This window comes from Zalophus californianus, chromosome 1 (assembly GCF_009762305.2).
Source record: "Zalophus californianus isolate mZalCal1 chromosome 1, mZalCal1.pri.v2, whole genome shotgun sequence".
Lineage (NCBI taxonomy): Eukaryota > Metazoa > Chordata > Mammalia > Carnivora > Otariidae > Zalophus > Zalophus californianus.
The window spans coordinates 69,765,462-69,787,454 of NC_045595.1; the positions used below are offsets into that span (position 1 = coordinate 69,765,462).

Here is a 21,993-nt window from a genome sequence, read left to right on the forward strand (position 1 = left end):
ACAAATGCTGCAGAGTGACCAGGAGACCCTTGATGGACACATGGTTTCCAAAGCTTACAAAAACACCAGCACTGCATCTGGCTCTAAAGCACCTCTGTTGCCAGATGTGTACCTCCCAGCAATGCCAGCCACTTGACGTTCCGAGTCGCACCATCTAGGTCTTCCCTTGGTCTGAGACAAGGAGTTTGCTTTCCAAATACTGGTGCCTAAAAATTTCTACCTTTTTTTAGAAATACACACTTAAGAGTAGATGTTCATGTTTGAATGTTCCACTGACACCGGTTTAAGAAGATGAATAAGGAAGCGATGGTCTGCCACCAATTTCATCTAATTATTCATACAGTTGGTTGGAAGGAAAGGGTGATTAATAAGCACAAGATGACACAACATGTTATTCATGATAAAGTAACTAACGATACATAGGAAACCTATGCTAATCAAGAAAAGAGAAGCTAATAAATCTTTTTGGTTTTTTTTTTTTTTTTTGGTCCCATTCAATAAAATAACACATTTTGCTCCTTGTTCCAAGACCAGCCTGTCAGCAAATACAGGGCAGTTTCATTAGAGATAAATCCATTGTTCCTTCAATATACACATTTCTTGTGATTAATTGTACCTCTTCTATGATGCTCTTGGTAATATTTTTGCCTCCCTGTGAAGCCAATACTTCAGTTTTCCATTGTACTCACGGGGTGAGTGCCACTTGCTAATATAGGCATTTCCTTTAGTACAAAAGCCAACTATCCAAATCCCTATTACCCCTGAATACTACGAATCCAGGACTGTCCCCTGGCCAACCAGGTTCTCGGACTCCTGCCCTGAAGGTTCTAGAGTCCCTGCAAAATGAAGGCCTCTGCCAGCCCACAACTCAGTCTGCAGAGGGGCATAAAGCCAAGGTGCACTCTGATCATTAAAAGCCCCAGCCAACTATACTACTGGGTGTCTCCAGGATTGAATATCTGCTGCAGGAAATAAAAGAGACCAATAATCCTATAACCAGACCAGGAGAAATGGTTCCTTTTCTTTTCTAACCATTATCAAAAACATTGTTGTTGGATTTCAAGCCATGCATACACTATGACCTTTGTTTAATATAAAGTGAGGGCTTTGTAAAAATTATAGTAGAGATTTCTATTTATGCACTCTTCTCTCTTGTAGATAGATATGTGCTTCCTACATAGTGTTGGGGAGGAAGAGCGTGGAACAGAGTCCTTGCTCCTGCTCGAGATGATGCCGCAGTTCTCCAGGGGGTACTGAGACAGCTACTGCTATGGCTCAGGTCATCATTTCCCCCAGAAAGAATGAAATACATGCAAAGAGCAGTTGAGAAGGCATAAAAATGAGTTAAACACACTTCCATTAACTTCTATCAAATTAGTTTGTTTCATTTCTCTTAGCAACTTTAATAAGATTTGTTCTTGCTGTTCACAACCATATTAGCCTACAGGGGATAAATGATGCATTGAAAAACAGCACGGTTACTTAAAGTCAGAGTAGAGGATTATATGAAGGGAGAAAACAGGGGGGTAAATCTGTGGGGCCAGAGTTGTTCTCAGGCACTCTACAAGCCTGGTGTAAAGACAAATGGGAAACTCAAGTTTGATTCAAAGACCACAGGCCAGAGTCGGAGGGGAGGGATGATCCCGATGAAATACTGGGTCCCCATTAGATGCTCCTCTAGGGCAGCCCCTCTCCCCAGAAAGCTATGACTGAGTTCCAGGGTAAAAAGATTATAACAGAAGGGTAGGTAAAGTCCTGATGTCTTTTTTTTTAATCCCCACGGCTCATGAATAAAAGCAAGGAGTCCACACCATTGGCACCTCAATAAATGCAAGTAAAGCAGTATAAGGAGAGAGAGCAGCAGCTGATGACTTGCAACAGGGCCTTTGACACAGGGTCAGGGGCCCAGGCAGCAGTGGCCTCTGTGATGATCTTGGCCTGCGGAGGAACAAGGCAGTGCTGACAGTTTGCTGATGGGGCACTGGGTGCCAAGGCCCGTATCCCAGGCATGTAACCTATGTCACCATCACATCCGATCCTCACAGAAACACTGGAGTGGCTACAGGTCTCCCTTGCTACAGATAAGGCCGCTGAGGTTGGCGAGGTGAAGTGTAACTTGCCAGGAATCAGCCAGCTCTTCAGCGGTGAAGCTAGGACTGGGTCCGTGGGATGGCGGAAGCCACACACCTGATCACCATGCAGCGCTGCCTGCTCACCCACAGTCATGGGGCACAAGGAAGGAGAGACGGGGGTCAGAGCAAACAGCCCACCAGCACTTCCCAGCTTAACCCGTACCACCTGAGGGCCCATGGGGTGAGGTGGCAGGAACGTAAAAGGGGCCCAGAGCAGGGGGTGGAAAAGCCGAGAAATACTGAACTGGGGCAGCTCTGGTAGCACTGCCCTCCCTGTGCCACCATGACTGGCATCTCTTGGCTTCATAAGCATCCTCCGTAGATACCACAATGCTCTAAGGCATAGAACGCAGGAAGCAAGATGGAGGTGCCAGGCAACTCCAGGAAAGAAAAGAATAAGCTGTTACTCCAAAGACTGGAAATACATACCTTGAGACCCCGACCACAGCCCCACTGCTCAGACACTCAGCATGAGCCTTGGCGGCCGGGTAAGAAAGGCAGCCGAGCTCATCAGAAAAGGCATCGCCAACCGCGCACAAAGCCACAGAAGGCAATCCCACTGCATTTTAAGATTATGACGAAAAAATCCTTTATCCATAACCCATCAATAAGCACAGCTGACCTAATTTGTGTGTCTAATGCCATAGTGTGCAGACATTTAATAAACAGAGCACTTGAGAGTTCTAATAAAACATAGCATTTGCCAGTAGAGATAATTAGAATTGAAGCAGCAAAATTCTAGTGTTTGGCAACATAGATGAAACAGCTTCATTAAAATGTACAGCTTCAGCAAATGAAAGGCAGGGGAGCACTGGACCCTGAAGAATCAGCCTTCTCAAAACTAATTGCTTCAGTGCTTAAAGAGGACAGCTCTGAACTACCAAGGGCACGGCAAGGAAACACTACTGAAAAATGATCAGCCTTCCCAGAGCGGTTTCACTGTAAACAAAGCATTATACTTTCCTCTAATATCTGAGGACGGAAATGGCACTAGAAGATGTCAGATGGCCAGACTCAAAAGTTTGGCAGGGCTCTCAATAGTCAAGGCAGGAAACACCTTTAGCAATAGAAAGTCACGATGAGCCATGGTCACTCTCTTTTCCCTTGGTATGGGGTCAGGATTCTAAAGAGGGCAAATTAAAAGACAACCACCAGTCCCCAGGGAGGTTGGAAACCAAGAGGAGGCAAAAAAGCAGAAGCACATGCAAGAGTCGTGAACGTGAAATCTATAATCTCTGGGAGATAAACACAGGTCACGTCCTACTCAACACACAGTGAGATCACATTTCAGGGGAAAAACTTTTTGCACGTTGCACTACAGGATGCTAGTCTACTGCGCATGTTCTGGGACATAGTACAGAGGAGACAGAGACGGAGTGTGTGTCTGCTCACTTTCCTTTTTATACTTTCTCTCGTACAACTAGATTCCTAGACATCTGGAGCCCACAGGAGACTCTTCAGAGCATTCAGATGAAATAAATGTATTGGACGGAGTGGAAGACGACCATTTTGCATACTACTGATTTTTCACAAGGCGGTACCACACACAGCTCCAACTCAATGGGATCTAAACTGAACTCACCCTGTCCTTTCCCCTCACACATCGTCCTTGGCTTCCTGTCTCAATGAAGGGCTCTACCGTCTGTCCACCATGCAGCCATAAATCCCAAAATCACCTGGGGCCACTGCCTCTCTCCTGCCTCCCACATCCCATCAGTGATAAATTCCCCTTGATTCTCCCTGGACCCCCTCTTGAAGCTCTCCTCTGCCAAAGATAAGGTGGGGACAGTTTGTCCCGTCTCCACTGCTCCTCCTGTCCTCCACTGCTAACCAGGCTCCTCCTTCTCGAGTGGCAAGACTCATCCCCATTCCTAGGGCTTAAATCTGGGGCCTGCAGGCCCAGGGAATATATTAGAGTCCACTGTAGGCCCAAGGTAGGGGGGGCACTGCTTCCCACCACCCCGTTTGTCCAGAGCCCCAGGGGGATTCAAAGGCCTGAAGGGAGGGAGGGCCATGAGAAACAAGGGATGGCAGAAGCGAGGGTACTGTAGCTCAGCTGCTCTCAATCCCACAGATGTATCATGTTATGATTTTGGAAATATTCTCATATTTATTGACCCAAATTCTGACTCCTGGGGGTAAGGAAAAGGGAAGGAAACAAGGTGAAGGAACACAAATTTAAAATTAATCGCCACTCATTTACCTCATAAATAAATAAATGCACGCACACACACACACACACACACACACACACACACACACACACACACACACACACACACACACATGATTTCCTGGGAGGCAAGGGCAGGATTTGGGCATCCAAAGCTAGAATGTTTGGGGTGTGATGAAGCTGGGGATGGGGTAACTACCACTGGGCATTTGCTCTGCCAGTTGTGAAACAGTTAAATAGCCCCTCTGTCCTCTGGTCAGGGCTGCTGGGGGCTTAGCAGCCTCCGAGGAGGCTCAAGGAGAACCTCAAGCACGCTCTTCCCATCTGTAGCCAAAGATGTAGGATGCTCTCACCATACAAGCCTGGAGGTATAGAATTAAGTCTCTTCCTTGATTTCGGTCATCATCTTTCTGATTAAAGGACATGAGAGAAAAGAATTTAAATTTTTTAATTTGACTGACAGATAGTATAGAGGCCCTGTAGCAGCAGCAAATACAAATTCTTATTTGCAATACATTGCAGCTGACACAGAAGGGAGGCTGTGCATCAAAAGGAATGAGATCTTGCCATTTGCAACGACATGGATGGAACTGGAAGGTGTCATGCTGAGTGAAATAAGTCAATCAGAGAAAGACATGTATCATATGACCTCACTGATATGAGGAATTTTTAATCTCAGGAAACAAACTAAGGGCTGCTGGAGTGGGGGTGGGGTGGGAGGGATGGGGGGTTGGGTGATAGACATTGGGGAGCGTACGTGCTATGGTGAGTGCTGTGAATTGTGCAAGACTGTTGAATCACAGATCTATACCTCTGAAACAAATAATGCAACATATGTTAAGAAAAAAAAAAGAAGATAGCAGGAGGGGAAGAATGAAGGGGGGGGAATCGGAGGGTGAGACGAACCATGAGAGACGATGGACTCTGAAAAACAAACTGAGGGTTCTAGAGGGGAGGGGGGTGGGGGAATGGGTTAACCTGAGGAACGGTATTAAAGAGGGCACAGTCTGCGTGGAGCACTGGGTGTTATGCACAAACAGTGAATCATGGAACACTACATCACAAACTAATGATGTAATGTATGGTGATTAACATAACAATAAAAAATTTAAAGAAAAAATAAAGAGAAGAAGAAGGGAGGCTGTGGACCAAACGGTACCATCTGACAATCAGTATGCTGAGTTCAGCCTGAGAATTCCAGTCCTCGCTCAACACCAATGGCCGACTGCTGGGGATGCCCTTCTGTGGCAGGTTAACTGTGTCACTTGGCTTACTCAGCCCTCCTGCTCTTTCACGTTATTTAAGCTTCTATTTTCATTTTTTCAATTTTTTTATTGTTATGTTAACCACCATACATTACATCATTAGTTTTGGATATAGCATTCCATGATTCACTGTTTCTGCATAACACCAAGTGCTCCACGCAGAACGTGCCCTCTTTAATATCCATCACCAGGCTAACCCATCCCCCCACCCGCCTCCCCTCCAGAAACCTCAGTTTGGTTTTCAGAGTCCATCTCTCATGGTTTGTCCCCCCCTCCGACTTACTCCCCTTCATTCTTCCCCTCCTCCTATCTTCTTCTTTTTCTTTTTTCTTAACATCTGTTGCATTATTTGTTTCAGAATTACAGATCTGTGATTCAAGTCTTGCATAATTGACACCACTCACCATAGCACATACCCTCCCCAATGTCTATCACCCAGCCACGCCATCCCTCCCACCCCCATCACTCCAGCAACACTCAGTTTGTTTCCTGAGATTAAGAATTCCTCGTATCAGTGAGGTCATATGATACATGTCTTTCTCTGATTGACTTATTTCACTCAGCATAACACCCTACAGTTCCATCCATGTCGTTACAAATGGCAAGATCTCATTCCTTTTGATGGCTGCATAATATTCCATTGTGTATATATACCACATCTTCGTTATCCATTCATCTGTCGATGGACATCTTGGCTCTTTCCACAGATTGGCTATTGTGGACACTGCTGCCATAAACATCGGGGTGCACGAACCCCTTCGGATCCCTACATTTGTATCTTTGTGGTAAATACCCAGGAATGCAATTGCTGGATCCTCTGGTAGCTCTATTTTCAACTGTTTGAGGAACCTCCATACTGTTTTCCAGAATGGTTGCACCAACTTCCATTCCCACCAACAGTGTAGGAGGGGTCCCCTTTCTCCGCATCCCCGCCAACATCTGTCGTTTCTTGACTTGTTAATTTGAGCCATTCTGACTGGTGTGAGCTGGTGTCTCATTGAGGTTTTGATTTGGATTTCCCTGATGCCGAGCGATGTTGAACACGTTTTCATGTGTCTCTTGGCCATTTGGATGTCTTCTTTGGAAAAATGTATGATCATGTCTTCTGCCCATTTCTTGATTGGATTGCTTATTTGGTAAGTTCTTTATAGATTTTGGATACTAGCCCTTTATCTGATATGTCATTTGCAATTATTTTCTCCCATTCTGTCGGTTGTCTTTTGGTTTTCTGGACTGTTTCTTTTGCTGTGCAAAAGCTTTTTATCTTAATGAAATCCCAATAGTTCATTTTTGCCCTTGCTTCCCTTGCCTTTGGTGATGTTTCTAGGAAGAAGTTGCTGCGGCTGAGGTCAAAGAGGTTGCTGCCTGTGTTCTCCCTTAGGATTTTGATGGACTCCTGTCTCACGTTTAGGTCTTTCAACCATTTGGAGCCTACTTTTGTGTGTGGTGTAAGAAAATGGTCCAGTTTCATTCTTCTGCATGTGGCTGTCCAATTTTCCCAACACCATTTGATGAAGGGACTGTCTTTTTTTCCATTGGACATTCTTTCCTGCTTTGTCAAAGATGAGTTGACCATAGAGTTGAGGAAACATTTCTGGGCTCTCTATTCTGTTCCATTGATCTGTGTGTCTGTTTTTGTGCCAGTACCATACTGTCTTGATGATGACAGCTTTGTAATAGAGCTGGAAGTCCGGAATTGTGATGCCGCCAGCTTTGCTTTGCTTTTTCAACATTCCTCTGGCTATTCGGGGTCTCTTCTGGTTCCATACAAATGTTAGGATTATTTGTTCCATTTCTTTGAAAAAAGTGGATGGTATTTTGATGGGGATTGCATTGAATGTGTAGATTGCTCTAGGGAGCATTGACATCTTCAAAATGTTTGTTCTTCCAATCCATGAGCATGGAACGTTTTTCCATTTCTTTGTGTCTTCCTCAATTTCTTTCATGAGTATTTTATAGTTTTCTGAGTACAGATCCTTTGCCTCTCTGGTTAGATGTATTCCTAGGTATCTTATGGTTTTGGCTGCAATTGTAAATGGGATCGACTCCTTCATTTGTCTGTCTTCTGTCTTGTTGTTGGTGTATAGGAATGCCACTGATTTCTGTGCATTGATTTTATATCCTGCCACTTTACTAAATTCCTGTATGAGTTCTAGCAGTTTTGGGGTGGAGTCTTTTGGGTTTTCCGCATAAACTATCATATCATCTGCAAAGAGTGAGAGTTTGACTTCCTCTTTGCCGATTTGGATGCCTTTGATTTCTTTTTATTGTCTGATTGCTGTGGCTAGGACTTCTAATACTATGTTGAATAGCAGTGGTGAGAGTGGACATCCCTGCCGCGTTCCTGACCTTAGGGGGAAAGCTCTCAGCTTTTCCCCATTGAGAATATTCGCTGTAGGTTTTTCATAGATGGTTTTTATGATATTGAGGTATGTACCCTCTATCCCTATACTCTGAAGAGTTTTGATCAAGAAAGGATGCTGTATTTTGTCAAATGCTTCGTCTGCATCTATTGAGAGGATCATATGGTTCTTGTTCTTTCTTTTGTTAATGTATTATATCGCATTGATTGATTTGCGGATGTTGAACCAACCTTGCAGCCCAGGGATAAATCCCAGTTGGTCGTGGTGAATAATCCTTTTAATGTACTGTTGGATCCTATTGGCTAGTATTTTGGTGAGAATTTATGCATCCATGTTCATCAAGGATATTGGTCTGTAATTCTCCTTTTTGATGGGGTCTTTGTCTGATTTGGGGATCAAGGTAATGGTGGCCTCATAAAATGAGTTTGGAAGTTTTCCTTCCATTTCTATTTTTTGGAACAGTTTCAGGAGAATAGGTATTAATTCTTCTTGAAATGTTTGGTAGAATTCCCCTGGGAAGCCATCTGGCCCTGGGCCTTTGTTTGTTGGGAGATTTTTAATGACTGCTTCAATTTCCTTACTGGTTATAGGTCTGTTTAGGTTTTGTATTTCCTCCTGGTTCAATTTTGGTAGTTGATACATCTCTAGGAATGCACCCATTTCATCCAGGTTATCTAATTTGCTGGCATAGAGTTGTTCATAATATGTTCTTATACTTGTTTGTATGTCTTTGGTGTTGGTTGTGATCTCTCCTCTTTCATTCATGATTTTGTTGATTTGGGTCATTTCTCTTTTCCTTTTGATAAGTCTGGCCAGGGGTTTATCAATCTTGTTAATTCTTTCAAAGAACCAGCTCCTAGTTTTGTTGATCTGTTCTACTGTTCTTTTGGTTTCTATTTCATTGATTTCTGCTCTGATCTTTATTATTTCTCTTCTCCTGCTGGGTTTAGGCTTTATTTGCTGTTTTTTCTCTAGCCACCTTAGGTGTAGGGTCAGGTTGTGTATTTGAGACCTTTCTTGTTTCTTGAGAAAGGCTTGTATTGCTAAATACTTTCCTCTCAGGACTGCCTTTGCTGTATCCGAAAGATTTTGAACAGTTGTGTTTTCATTTTCATGGGTTTCCATGAATTTCTTTAATTCTTCTTTAATTTCCTGGTTGACCCATTCATTCCTTAGTAGGATGCTCTTTAGCTTCCATGTATTTGAGTTCTTTCCAACTTTCCTCTTTGATTGAGTTCTAGTTTCAAAGCACTGTGGTCTCAAAATATGCAGGGAATAAACCCAATCTTTTGGTACTGGTTGAGACCTGATTTGTGACCTAGGATGTGATCTATTCTGGAGAATGTTCCATGGGCACTAGAGAAGAATGTGTATTCCCTTGCTTTGGGATGGAATGTTCTGAATATGTTTGTGAAGTCCATTTGGTCCAGTGTGTCATTTAGAGTCTTTATTTCCTTGTTGATCTTTTGCTTAGATGATCTGTCCATTTCATTGGGGGGGTGTTAAAAGTCCCCCACTCTTATTGTATTGTTGTCAATGTGTTTCTTTGCTTTTGTTATTAATTGCCTTATATAATTAGCTGCTCCCATGTTAGGGGCAAAGATATTTACAATTGTTAGATCTTCTTGTTGGAGAGACCCTTTAAGTAGGATAGAGTGTCCTTCCTCATCTCTTATTACAGTCTTTGGTTTAAAATCTAATTTCTCTGATACAAGGATCGCCACCCCAGCTGTCTTTTGGTGTCCATTAGCATGGTAAATGGTTTTCCACCCCTCACTTTCAATGTGGGGGTGTCTTTGGGTCTAAAATGAGTCTCTTGCAGACAGCATATCGATGGTCTTGTTTTTTAAACCAATCTGATAGCCTGTGTCTTTTGATTGGGGCATTTAGCCCATTTACATTCAGGGTAACTATTGAAAGGTATGAATTTAGTGCCATTGTATTGCCTGTAAGGTGACTGTTACTGTATATTGTCTGTGTTCCTTTCTGGTCTATGCTGCTTTTAGGCTCTCTCTTTGCTTAGAGGACCCCTTTCAATATTTCTTGGAGGGCGGGTTTCGTGTTTGCAAATTCCTTTAGTTTTTGTTTGTCCTGGAAGATTTTTATCTCTCCTTCAATTTTCACTGAAAGCCTAGCTGGATGTAGTATTCTTGGCTGCATATTTTTCTCGTTTAGTGCTCTGAAGATATCATGCCAGTCCTTTCTGGCCTGCCAGGTCTCTGTGGATAGGTCTGTTCCCAATCTAATGTTTCTACCATTATAGGTCACATATCTCTTCTCCCGAGCTGCTTTCAGGATTTTCTCTTTGTCTCTGAGACTCGTAAGTTTTACTATTAGATGTCGGGGTGCTGACCTATTTTTATTGATTTTGAGAGGGTTTCTCTGTGCCTCCTGGATTTTGATGCCTGTTTCCTTCCCCACATTAGGGAAGTTCTCTGCTATCATTTGCTCCAATATACCTTCTGCCCCTCTCTCTCTTTCTTCTTTTTCTGGGATCCCAATTATTCTAATGTTGTTTCGTCTTACAGTATCGCTTATCCTTCAAATTCTGCCCTCGGGATCCAGTACTTGTTTATCTCTCTTTTTCTCAGCCTCTTCATTTTCCATCTTTTGGTCTTCTATATCGCTGATTCTCTCTTCTGCCTCATTTATCCTAGCAGTTAGTGCCCCCATTTTTGATTGCACTTCATTAATAGCCTTTTTGATTTCGATTTGGTTAGATTTTAGTTCTTTTATTTCTCCAGAAAGGGTTTCTCTATTAACTTCCATGCTTTTTAGCCCAGCTATTATCTTTAAAATCATGATTCTGAACTCCTGGTCCGACATCATCCTAATGTCCGTATTGAGTAGGTCCCTGGCAGACGGTACTACGTCTTGTTCTTTTTGCTGAGGTGATTTTTTTCGTCTTGTCGTTTTGTCCAGAGGAGAACAGATGAATGAGAGAACAAAATGCTAACAGGTTAACAACATCCCCAGCAAATATACTTTAGACAAATCAGAAAAGACCTGAAACCAGGGGAAAAGAAAGGGAAAGAAAGAAAAAAGAGAAAAAAAAAAGATAAAAACATACAAAAACAGAATAAAACAAAACCAAAAAAAACAGAATATGATCAAATATGATCAGGTTAGTGCATAGATCAGTGCCACACACTGGATTCTGGGTATATTTTGGTCTGTTAGAAGAAAGTGCCTCCTAAAATTTTAAAGAAAGAAAGACTTATATATGTACAAAATAAAGGGTTGATACAGTGAAGGGACGGAAGATGACTGTAAAGGTGAAAATTATAAAAGATTTTATAAAAGGAATTGATAAGAAGTTGTTTGCAAAAAGAAAGAAGGTTTAAAAAAAAAAGGAGAGAATGTAATCAGGCAGGAGACTAGAACAAAGCCATATACTAGTGATTTAGGGTACATTTTGATCTGTTAGAAGAAACTATCTCAAAATTTTAAAGAGAGAACGACTTATTTATATATGCCAAAAATAAGGGTATCTACTATGAAGGGATAAAATATGACTCTAAAAATGAAAAATAAAACTGTTTTTTTTTTCAAAAAGGGATTGATAAGATGTTGGTTGAAAAAGGGAAAAAGAAAAATTCAAAAAAAAAAAAACAGTTAAAAAAATTAACTTTGAAAAACTAATGAATCATGGTAAAAAAGCCATGAATTCTATGTGCAGTATTCCCCTAGCGCTGGAGTTCTCCCGTTCTCCTTGATCGGTAAACTTGGTCTTGGCTGGCTGTTCGTGCTGATCGTCTGGGGGACAGGCCTGTTGCCGTGGTTCTCCAATGTCTTTGCCGGAAGCGGAATTGCCTTGCTGGCCCAGGCTAAGCAATCTGGTCGGGTTTGCTCTCAGGAGCTTTTGTTCCCTGCAAGCTTTCCATACAGCTTTGGAGAACGAGAGTGAAAATGGCGGCCCCCCCAATCTCCGCCCGGAGGAGCCAAGAACTTGGTGCCCCGCTCCTCATTGCGCCCCCAGAGAAAAGCAATCAGTCACTCCCGTCTCCCCGGTCTCCGGCCACACTCCATGCTCACCCGGCCTGTGACCTAGCATTTCCATCTCTGGCACCCGACCCTGTGTGGAGTCTCCAAACCCAGCAGATCCCTGCAGTGCACTCTCGTGCCGCTCCTCCCCGGGGAGGAAGGGGAATCTCTCCGGATCTCCCGCTGGTTGGGTCCCTGCTGGAGGAGCAGTGGCCTGACTGCCGTGGATCACGGTTTATGGCCACCCCAAGCTGAGAGCCCGTGCCTGGGCTCCGTCTCTGCAGCCGGCCTCCCCGCTCCGATACCTGGGAGCTCTGCCGCACTCAGGCAGCCCCAGTCTTTCTGTGACCCCAAGGGTCCTGAGACCACACTGTCCCACGAGGGTTCCACCCCCCGCTTAGCCACTGCAGCGACGTCCCTCAGCGGAGCCAACTTCTAGAAGGTCCGATTTTGTGCTCCGCGGCTCTATCACTTGCCAGAAGCGGCCAATGGAGGCCCCCTCCCCCGCCGTCTATCCTCCCGAATATCGCCTCAGATTCACTTCTCCGCACGTCCTACCTTCCAGTAAGTGGTCGCTTTTCTGTTCAGAGAGTTGTTGCTATTCTTCTCTTCGATCTCCTGTTGAGTTCGTAGGTGTTCAGAATGGTTTGAACCCTATTCAGCTGAATTCCTGAGACCAGATGAAATCCAGGTCTCCTACTCCTCCGCCATCTTGCTGCGCACCCTCCTCACGTTATTTAAGCTTCTAGCAGGAAACTTCCATCCTCCGTCCTGGCTCCTCAAGGCAGGTGCACTGGGTCGGAGCCAAGGCTACTCAAGCAGGAGAGCCCTGGCAATGGAGAGAGATGGCGGGAAGCAGACAGGACCGGCGTCCCCAGGGATAGACCGCACCCCTTTCACATGTCTGTCTGTGGGGTTGATAGGTCAAACTGCCCCACAACACCCTGAGCCAAAAACGGGCCCCAAGTAGGGGGACAAATGAGAAGATACAGGTGTTCATCCAGACACACAACTCCTTCCGCCTTCCTGTCACATCCCTGCCACTGTCCAAAGTAATAGATAATAATAAAATGTTACAAAAATAAAGCCTTGGCAAACTAATATTCACTCTTAAAAATTCAGGCCAGATACTGTTTGCTGAAGCTGGGGGGGAGGGGGGGCGGGGAGGAGACATGGGGAAGGCTGTCCTTCTTGTTGGACAGCACCGACATCACCTTCCTGTGCCTGACTTCATCATTGCACCTACTGTATACAGTAACCCATGGTTCATCCAGTCCTCACCTGATGCTGAGCCTCTGGAGGACAGAACTGGGACTTTTAATCATGTCCCCAGTGCGAGGTGCAGTGCCTGGTATGCAGAGGCCTCTGGTAGATTAACGAAGAAACAAATTGGCTCAAAGCTGCTTGGGTGAATACAGTTGGGGAAGGGATAGATAGTTCACGTGAGTCTCCTTCAAGGAATTACCTTGTCACAGACTAGAAATTGTCTTCAATTAAATAATTGACAAATACTTATTGATACTTTTGAATATTTGCAATAAATGATAAATTCAGACCTTTTCACTTTAAATAAAATATATAAAATCTCTCCCATGTGAAATAGTTGTCAAGGACTCATGAAGTACTTGCATCAGCATGGAAAATACATACTCCAAAAATCCTGAAGGTTGCTGACACAATTTCTTAAATGATTTTTTATTTATTGAGAGAGAGAGAGAGAGAGAGCGCATGCACAAGTTGGGGGGATGGGCAGGGACAGAGGGAGAAACAGACTCCCTGCTGAGCACAGGGCCCAATGTGGGCTCAATCCCAGGACCCTGAGATCATGACCTGAGCCGAAGGCAGATGCCTAACCAACTGAGCCACCTGGGCGCCCCGATGCTGACACAATTTTAATGGCACTCTCTGTTAAAAGTGATTGCTCACTTGGGACGCGTGGGTGGCTCAGCTGGTTAAGCGTCTGCCTTCGGCTCAGGTCATGATCCCAGGGTCCTGGGATCAAATCCCACATCAGGTTTCTTGCTCAGCAGGGAGCCTGCTTCTCCCTCTGCCTACCACTCCCCCTGTTTATTCTCTCTCTCTCTGAAAAATAAATATTTTTTAAAAAGTGATTGCTCACAAATATAAAGTGTCCCGTTTTAAAGAAAGAAAATATTACATATGGTGAATGATAAGATCAATACATTCCATTATCACAAGACAGGTTTCAATCACAGCTGTCTTCTACTATGGTAGTTTGCGAAGTGCCCACGCTGGGAGTTTACCAAATGTTGGTATTCACGGTTCCTGTCTCAAAGGAGTACTAGCAAAGTCTGCAGGAGAAAGACTGTGTTGATTGGCAAGTTTCTTCGAACCTAGGTGCTCAGAGAGCATAAAGAGATAGTGTGGTAAGCAGAAAGGAAACCAGGCTGAGGAAAGTAAGAGCTCCTTGGCCTGCCCCAAACCAGCAGGGTAAGCTGGAGCGAAGCAAGAATCATACTACCAGATTTTGGGAGAATCTTAGAGAACTTTCTAGTTCAATCTTTAGATTTTAAAGATAAGAGAAAATGAGGTGCCAGAAGAGAATATAAGGAGCAGGCCAGGACTTCACCTAAGAAGTGCCTCCTTCCCCACAACCTCACTTTGTCCTCAAAATTCACATTTGGGAATGCAGAGTCAAGTCGGCCACTTTAAAAACTGATTTTTCTTTTTCTTTTCTTTTTTTTGCAAGCACTACAGGCACTGCTCCCTGGAGCTACAGATTCAGTGCCCTTAACACCTCTTTGCTAGGTCAGCTAGTGGTAGGTGGGCTACTCCTAAGGACATGGGAATCCCTCAACATAATACCTCCTGACCCTCACACCCCCAAAGCACACATTGTCTGGATCCCCTTGGATCTTTCAACTAGTTTTTGTTGCACAGGATGGTCTCTAAAGCAGCAATGAGACCCTAGCCATCTCACTGTCTGAGTTGAAATTTCAAAGAAGGAGCACCTTTCTCCAATACATTATTCTGAGCAGGTAACAAATCAGACATCAGGGGAACTGCAAATACATACACTGGGTATTTACAAACCAGCAGCATAAGGCAGCCCGGATCTTTGTCGCTCAATTTGGTGGAATTTGGTGCACTTGGTATTTTATGCATGATCACACTTCTGTTCTCAATCTCCATAACTGAGGGCAATCAGCTTTCCTTTTCTTAGACTCTACTTAGATAATAACAGTTTTATTTGTATAATCACTTTAGAACATTCACTATGCTCATTTTTGGCCACACAATGATAGAAACTATACCATCTTGGAGAATACATTGGTTGTAATAGGATAAAATCATCTGAGGCATTTTTCATCTCCTAGATAATAAAAAAAATGCCAGCAAGGACCCAAAATATTAACTGGAATTTGAAGATACTCTACCATAAGCATAAACTGGGTACATGCATAAAAGCGTTAATGTGGATCATGCTGGACAACCATGGGCAGGGTAAAAGGGTCTTGTGATGGGTCAAGAAACTCACAGACCCTGAGCAGAGAGCAGGGCATGTGCTGGGAACACAAGAAAAATAAGGAGATTCCGGAGGAGTCAGGAGATTGACCAACTTGACCAAGGAAGAATGTGACCATATACTGGCCAGTTCCATTTCTGAAACCTATACGGGGTCTATTGAGAGCTTAAGCAAATTTCTTAGACCAAGCCAGGATGGTCTAAGGACCTTATCAGCTGAAACCTGACCCCCCCCCCTTCAATATCTATTCTGGGACAAATCCCTTCGGGGGTCTTGGCTGTATGCTGGACAACCAAGACTCATCTACGGAGTGCCCATGTGCTCACATCCACTGCTTCTGGATCAAAGCAACTGTCCCACCAGTCCCTGGGAAGTCCCTGAAGCTTAGGAATGAGGGAGTAGGGAGGAAGGGAAAGGGAAGGGTGTGGGATTTTCATATTTTTAATTCTTGTACCCCCAATAAATGAGCTTCAGCTTTAAGAAATTCCATATAAAGATGGCTTCATTAAATTATCTTCAAGCAGGTCAAAGAGAAAAACCAGAAATCTGAATGAGTGCTAAGAAGGGAAGGACAAAAGATAGAAGGGAGGGACTGGAAAGGATGGGAAGGAAGAAAGAGGGACCACTGGATTTCCTCAAGAAAGAAAAATGAGCCCAGAAAGGATAAGCTCAGGGTGCAACCCCAAGTATACAGGTGTTAAAACAAAAATTCTCTGCATCACAGGGTAGCTGGTCACCTCAATCAGGAACTAAAAGTCAGTCAACTGACCTATTATGTGTCCAACCACTGGGTACCTCCAAATAAATGCTGACCAACATTTCAACGGGACATGCACAGAGACAACAACAGCTCGGGTCCCTGCCCATTGGCACTGCCTAGTGTCAGCCCCCAGGTGACCCGGGCCATCTTCAACAGACAGGGAGCAGAGGAGCAAATGATTCTGTTTGACACCAAGCACTTCAAGCTCTTTCTCAATTCATGGAACACATATGTTGGGACTGTCTTCTTGCTACCACACTCTCACCTGGCCACCCCCCATTGCCCCCATGGATATATGGAATAATAGTGTCACAGCCACTTCTGTGTATGAATTCTGATGAGCTGCAAATGAAAAGATGCATAGTCCCCTTGGACAAACTGGCTGACAATGGGATCCTCCCTTCTGATGGCTTGCATGAAAACGGATGAGCACCGGTGAATGTTGTCCAGTCTGTTTGTGTGGGGTGCACAGAGAAGGGGCACTGATCTTTAAGAGAGCTTCCCTGAGCTGTCCCTGAGCTTCTGAGACATGCATACACCATTCACAGAGGACTGGAGTCTATTTGTCACCAATCTTAATGGCTTATCTTAGAATCTCATCTCTCAGGGCACAAGTAGTATGTTAAACAACCAAACCAAACACACACATGAACACACACAAAAAAACCTGTCTTGGAAGCTGTTAGGGAAAGTCATCAGAAAGACATGACTGCCAGTTGACCCAGGACACTCAGAGGCTTCCATCCCTTCCCGGTCCTTGGAATGTGGGTTCTGCTGGCCTTTCCTGCTCCCAGAGGCTGCCCCTAGAACACACCCTTGAGACAGTGACGTGGTATTGAGAACACCTGCATGGTATACGTGACTGAACCCCGGCAAGACCTCTATATATAAATTTTTAACATTTGGCAGGCAGTGCAGAGATCCACTGTCTTGCTGCTACCCAAGACAAGCCTCGTATGTAAGTTCCCTTTGCTTATGAAATGGCCACTTACCAACCTGGAGTGGCCGGCCTGTTTCTTCCATCTCTCCCTGCCCTGCCAGCGCCAGGGTTGGTTTCAGATTTCACCCAGGAAGCTCCCTAGAGGGTTGTGACCCAAAAGCAGTAGGACGAGAAACAACCAATATAGCTTCAATTCTGAAACATTTCACATGACCATGCTCTGAATAATGTAGGCTCTGGTGCTTCATCAGAATGACTCCAACAGCAATGACTTTGAGCCACAGCATCCAAGTCATCATCGCACAATCCATCAAGGGCAGGGCACAAGACAAAACCTCGACAGCTGGAAACGTCATTTGAAGCCATACAGAGGACAGGGAGCTCTTTCCCGCCAGCAATGGAGGGGGACAGAGCACCCAACTCATCATTTTGCACCAGCTGTCACATCCAGGGGCAGGGCTGGGAGCTCCACTGGAAATAGGCAGAAGGGAAAGCCCTGCCCCTGACACATGCAGACGCGGGCAACCAGGGAGAGATGAGCTGCTGGAGTTTCAGGCTAACCTCCAAGGTCCTCTTCTGCTTTAACACCCTTCCATACTGAACCCAATGCTGTGTCTTCCAGCAATGGAGAGCATACAATGGAATAATTGCTAAGAGTTATTTGAAATGGAACCAGGAGGACATTGAGGAGGTGGGGTTCATGCACATCTTTTGTCTCAAATTCTAGAGGGTTTTTTTTCCTTTTTACTGAACTCAGCTAAAAGTCAAGCTATCTACTTATGTTATAATGGACATAAATGGATTTTCTGCCCAACATTAGCCCTAGCAACCAATCACATGTAGATTAATGTAACTATAGATAAACCAGCATCAATCACCTTTTCTTCAATACAACTTATGTAAAACCTCTCTTTCCAACTTATTTTTTATTTATTTTTTTAAAGATTTTATTTATTTGAGAAAGAGAGAGAGAGAGCAAGCAGGGGGTGGGGACAGAGGGTCAAGCAGACTCCCCACAAGCGGGGAGCCCAACTCGGGGCTTGATGCCAGGACCCTGAGATCATGACCTGAGCCAAAATCAAGAGTTGGCCACTTAACCAACTGAGCCACCCAGGCGCCCCCTCTCTTTCCACTTTAAAAACTCTAACCTCCTTTGTCTCTCCAGAGCATGTTTTCGATTTCAATCAAACCTGTGTCTCCTGGATTGTAATCCCTAAGACTCCCAATAAAAGCACATATTTTATTTTGCAGCTTACAGTTTTGTCTTTGACACTTCTCAAAGAATATTTGAAAGAGAGGTTAAAGAGTATCAAATTATATCAAATTCCTATGCTTTCCTATAGTCAAACAGAACCGTTCTGCACAGTCTCAAATATTTACTTGTGGATTGTAGCAAAGATTACTCAAATAAAAGTTTTAGCACAAGACAAGTAACCCTATCCCCATCTTTCCAACATGCACTTAATCAATCTAAAAACAAAAGATTGTTGGGTGAAACAATTTCCTCAGAATTCTGCCTTTCTTCAGCCCCTAAAAAGAATCCTAAATACCACATGCCACCTGAGTTACCATGAAGTCCAACTTCATCACATAAATATTGGGGGGAGGGGGAGGGAGAAAAGGATAGGTTTATGAATTACCATCCTCCTAATCACAGGATTTTACAATATAGATAACAGAACTGACTCAGAATGAATGTAAGCTCCCATATTAAAAAAAGTGGTTTTAATGTGAATTTGCATAAAATTTTAAAATGCACACAAACATATATACACACAAACAGACCTGAAAACCTTTACAAATAAGTGAACAATTTGATTATTTATTTTGAGTAGTCTGCCCAGTTGATATCCTTTTGTATTACAGAAAATAGTGTATACTATTTTGCACGATCTCCTCTGCACACAATTGAATGTCATTCCTTCAACAATCCATACTAAAGACCAGCCCATATCAGGCCCACCGTAGATCCTGATGACACGCCCCAAACCCGCACCAGACACCTGCCTTTGGGGAGCTTCCCATCCAGTGAGAGGGCAGGGAGACAGAATGGGCTGAGAGGAGTATGCTGATTGTGCTAACACACACTACGGAGTGAGATCCTGGTGAGCTGAGAAGACCAGAAAAGGTTTTAGGCAGGAGATGGGAATGGAGCTGGGTGGGAAGAACCAGCAGGCTTGCAAAGGTCTAGAACTTGAGGAAGGGCACAAACCATAGGACTTGGGAACTTGAGGTTGACAGAAATGAGACATTACAAAGGCACACTGAGGCTCATTACTCTGAAGACTTGGCTAAGACTTTTGGAATCCATACTAAATCTCAGCTAATAAGTGCCTGGGATAGTAATTTCTTTTGGATTCAGTGGAGTTAAAAACAAACTAGATATATTTTAACTAAAAAAAACTAAAAACTAGAAATACACTGTTGCTGTAACTCACGGATATAAATTAGTGACATCACCCCTGCACAGAGTGGGCGGGAGTGGCTCTGTGTCATCCTCAAGGTCAGCTCCTCAGGGCCTGCTCCCTGCCGGTTTCTCTCAGCTCCTCACCTCACCTGTGGCCAGTCTTCATCACCTGACCTCAGCACCTTGTCTTCTGCTTGTACTCAGCCCTGTGACATGGACTTGAGACTGAATCTAAAGTAACAGAGTCTACCACTAGCTGGAAAGGCCAGCACTCTCTCTCCTTAGTGACATCAAACAGAGGGCGCAATACTTTCTGGAGATTTTTCAGATGTACAGATTCTTACCTATCCCTACCTGTGAAGTTCTACCATGTGTAAAGGGCTAATACTGTTACTGATTCTGTTACTATCTACAAATAGGATTTAGCTGTGGATTTAGCTCTGGATATGCTTGAGGGCCAATTATTTCCCCCTTGTAAAGCGACATTTGCCAGTTCTGGGTGATGGCTGAAAACTAGATTGGGTACATACAGAGGGATGTAGATATACCTGAAGCCAAAGGATAACCAGAGGAATTCTTAAAATTTCTCAGAGCTTCTGCACTTCAGAGACATTCATCAGAAAGTCTGAGTTTTGTTTTCAACTCTGGAATCAAACTTCTTTTGCATGAAAGCTCTTAGATAATGATACTTATAAGTTTTAAGAGATCAGGTTAGGAAGAGAATACAAGAGCCTCTGGTTGTGAGACATTGATATCAAATAGCAAAAATGAAAGAACAGCATATTATTAGCTGTTTTTGTTTTTTAATGGGAACTCACAGGCTTCCATGTGCTCCCCACAAATGCCTCAGAGTTGCCATGTGGCTGGAAACCTAAATGAAGTCTCAGAACAGATAATGGAGTTTAATGATGGAAAGAGTAAGAAAATTAAATCTAATCATGTTCCATTAAGCACGCTCTTAGCTCCCATTTTTACTAAATTATTTTAGTATGATTTTGCCTCTGTCTATTGAAATAACCTTTTATGGCAATTTGATTTGCAAGCATAAATAAGTCTCATTTACTTTCCACTATGAAACCCTGCGGGATTAATAAGAAGAGATGGATCATCTAAAATCTTACCCACTCTGCAATCAGGAAGTAACCATTCAGAGAGATGGATACTTTGTCTAATATTTTATATTTAGATCTGTGCGGAAAGCATTACACTATAATTAGGGTCTCATTCAACAACAACTTATCACCTGCTAGAGGGACCATCTTCAACCAGCCTTGGCTTCCATACCAGCCTTGAAAGGGAGCCACAATCATCCCCACTTCCTGTGCTGGTGGGTCACCTCACCTCCTCAGACCTTAATCCTCAAGCTCATCCTCCTCCCCCTGCTCTTTGATGGACTTTTATCATGTTTAGAGTGCTTTGCTACTATTGGCCAGAACTGCTGGAGTGTTTGCCTCCAGAAGGATGCTCCTGCATAGCTACCTAGATCTGAGTTCTAGAGCACAGAGTGACAAATTGTAGGCAATCATGCACTCAGTCCAGGAGTATGCAAACATGGAACACAGCAAAGGACAACGGGAGTGGTTCTTCAATTCCGAGCTGTGAAAAGCATAGAACCACCTGTCAGAATATGCAGGTGGGGTTTTAAACATTCTTTCCAAAGCACGTTTACTTCCAAAAAGTGTAACAATGAAAAAGCTATGAAGTGTAACTAGAATCACAATTTGCAAATTAGAGGAGACTCTGGGCCCAATCTTGATCACTTCTATCAAGATTTAGAGGACTTAGGAGGGAAAAATCACATTCAGCAGGAATGATAACTATGGGAAAAGAGGCTGGGAGAATGTCACACAAGGAACAGACATGAATCCACACCTATATTCTATTCTAACTCTGTATTCAGGACTGAAGAACACAAAACACGATAAAGAATGATCTTATGAAACCAATTTCAACTACAGACCATAAAACTAAATAAGAGTATAAAAATTATTGACATGTCTGCACCCAGTAATACAACAACTCTCAAACCAGGAGAAACAAGGAGAAATACACAGAAACACACTAATAATGGAACACTATATTCACTTCCCTCAATCTAAGATAGATCAAGGAAAAAAATTAGTAAGGTATATTTTATACATACAGGATATATCTTAGAGATATATATCTTATAGATATATGCCAAATTCTGAACCCTATAGAGAATAACCGTTTTCAAACGCACAGAGAATTCATGAAATGTACTATACCATATACAAAGAAACATCAACAAATTTCCCCCCAAATAGAAATTTACTCATTGTACTAATACTAGAAATTTAAAAACCAAACAAGTTTCTATTAAATGCAATTTTAAAATTCTTGAGGGAAATATAGATTAAAATTGCAAACTTCTGTGAAAATACGTATAATGAAAACATTATAAATTAGAATGCAGTAGATACTGCTAAAGCAGTTTATAAGATGAAAACAGCATTAGATA

At 43.3% G+C, this 21,993-nt stretch overlaps 1 protein-coding gene across 6 annotated transcripts in view; it reads right to left on the minus strand.

Moving 5' to 3' along the window:
• Nucleotides 1-21,993, minus strand: part of ULK4 (unc-51 like kinase 4) — a 604,302-nt gene that overhangs the window by 254,405 nt on the left and 327,904 nt on the right. The gene's annotated exons all lie outside the window — the stretch shown is intronic.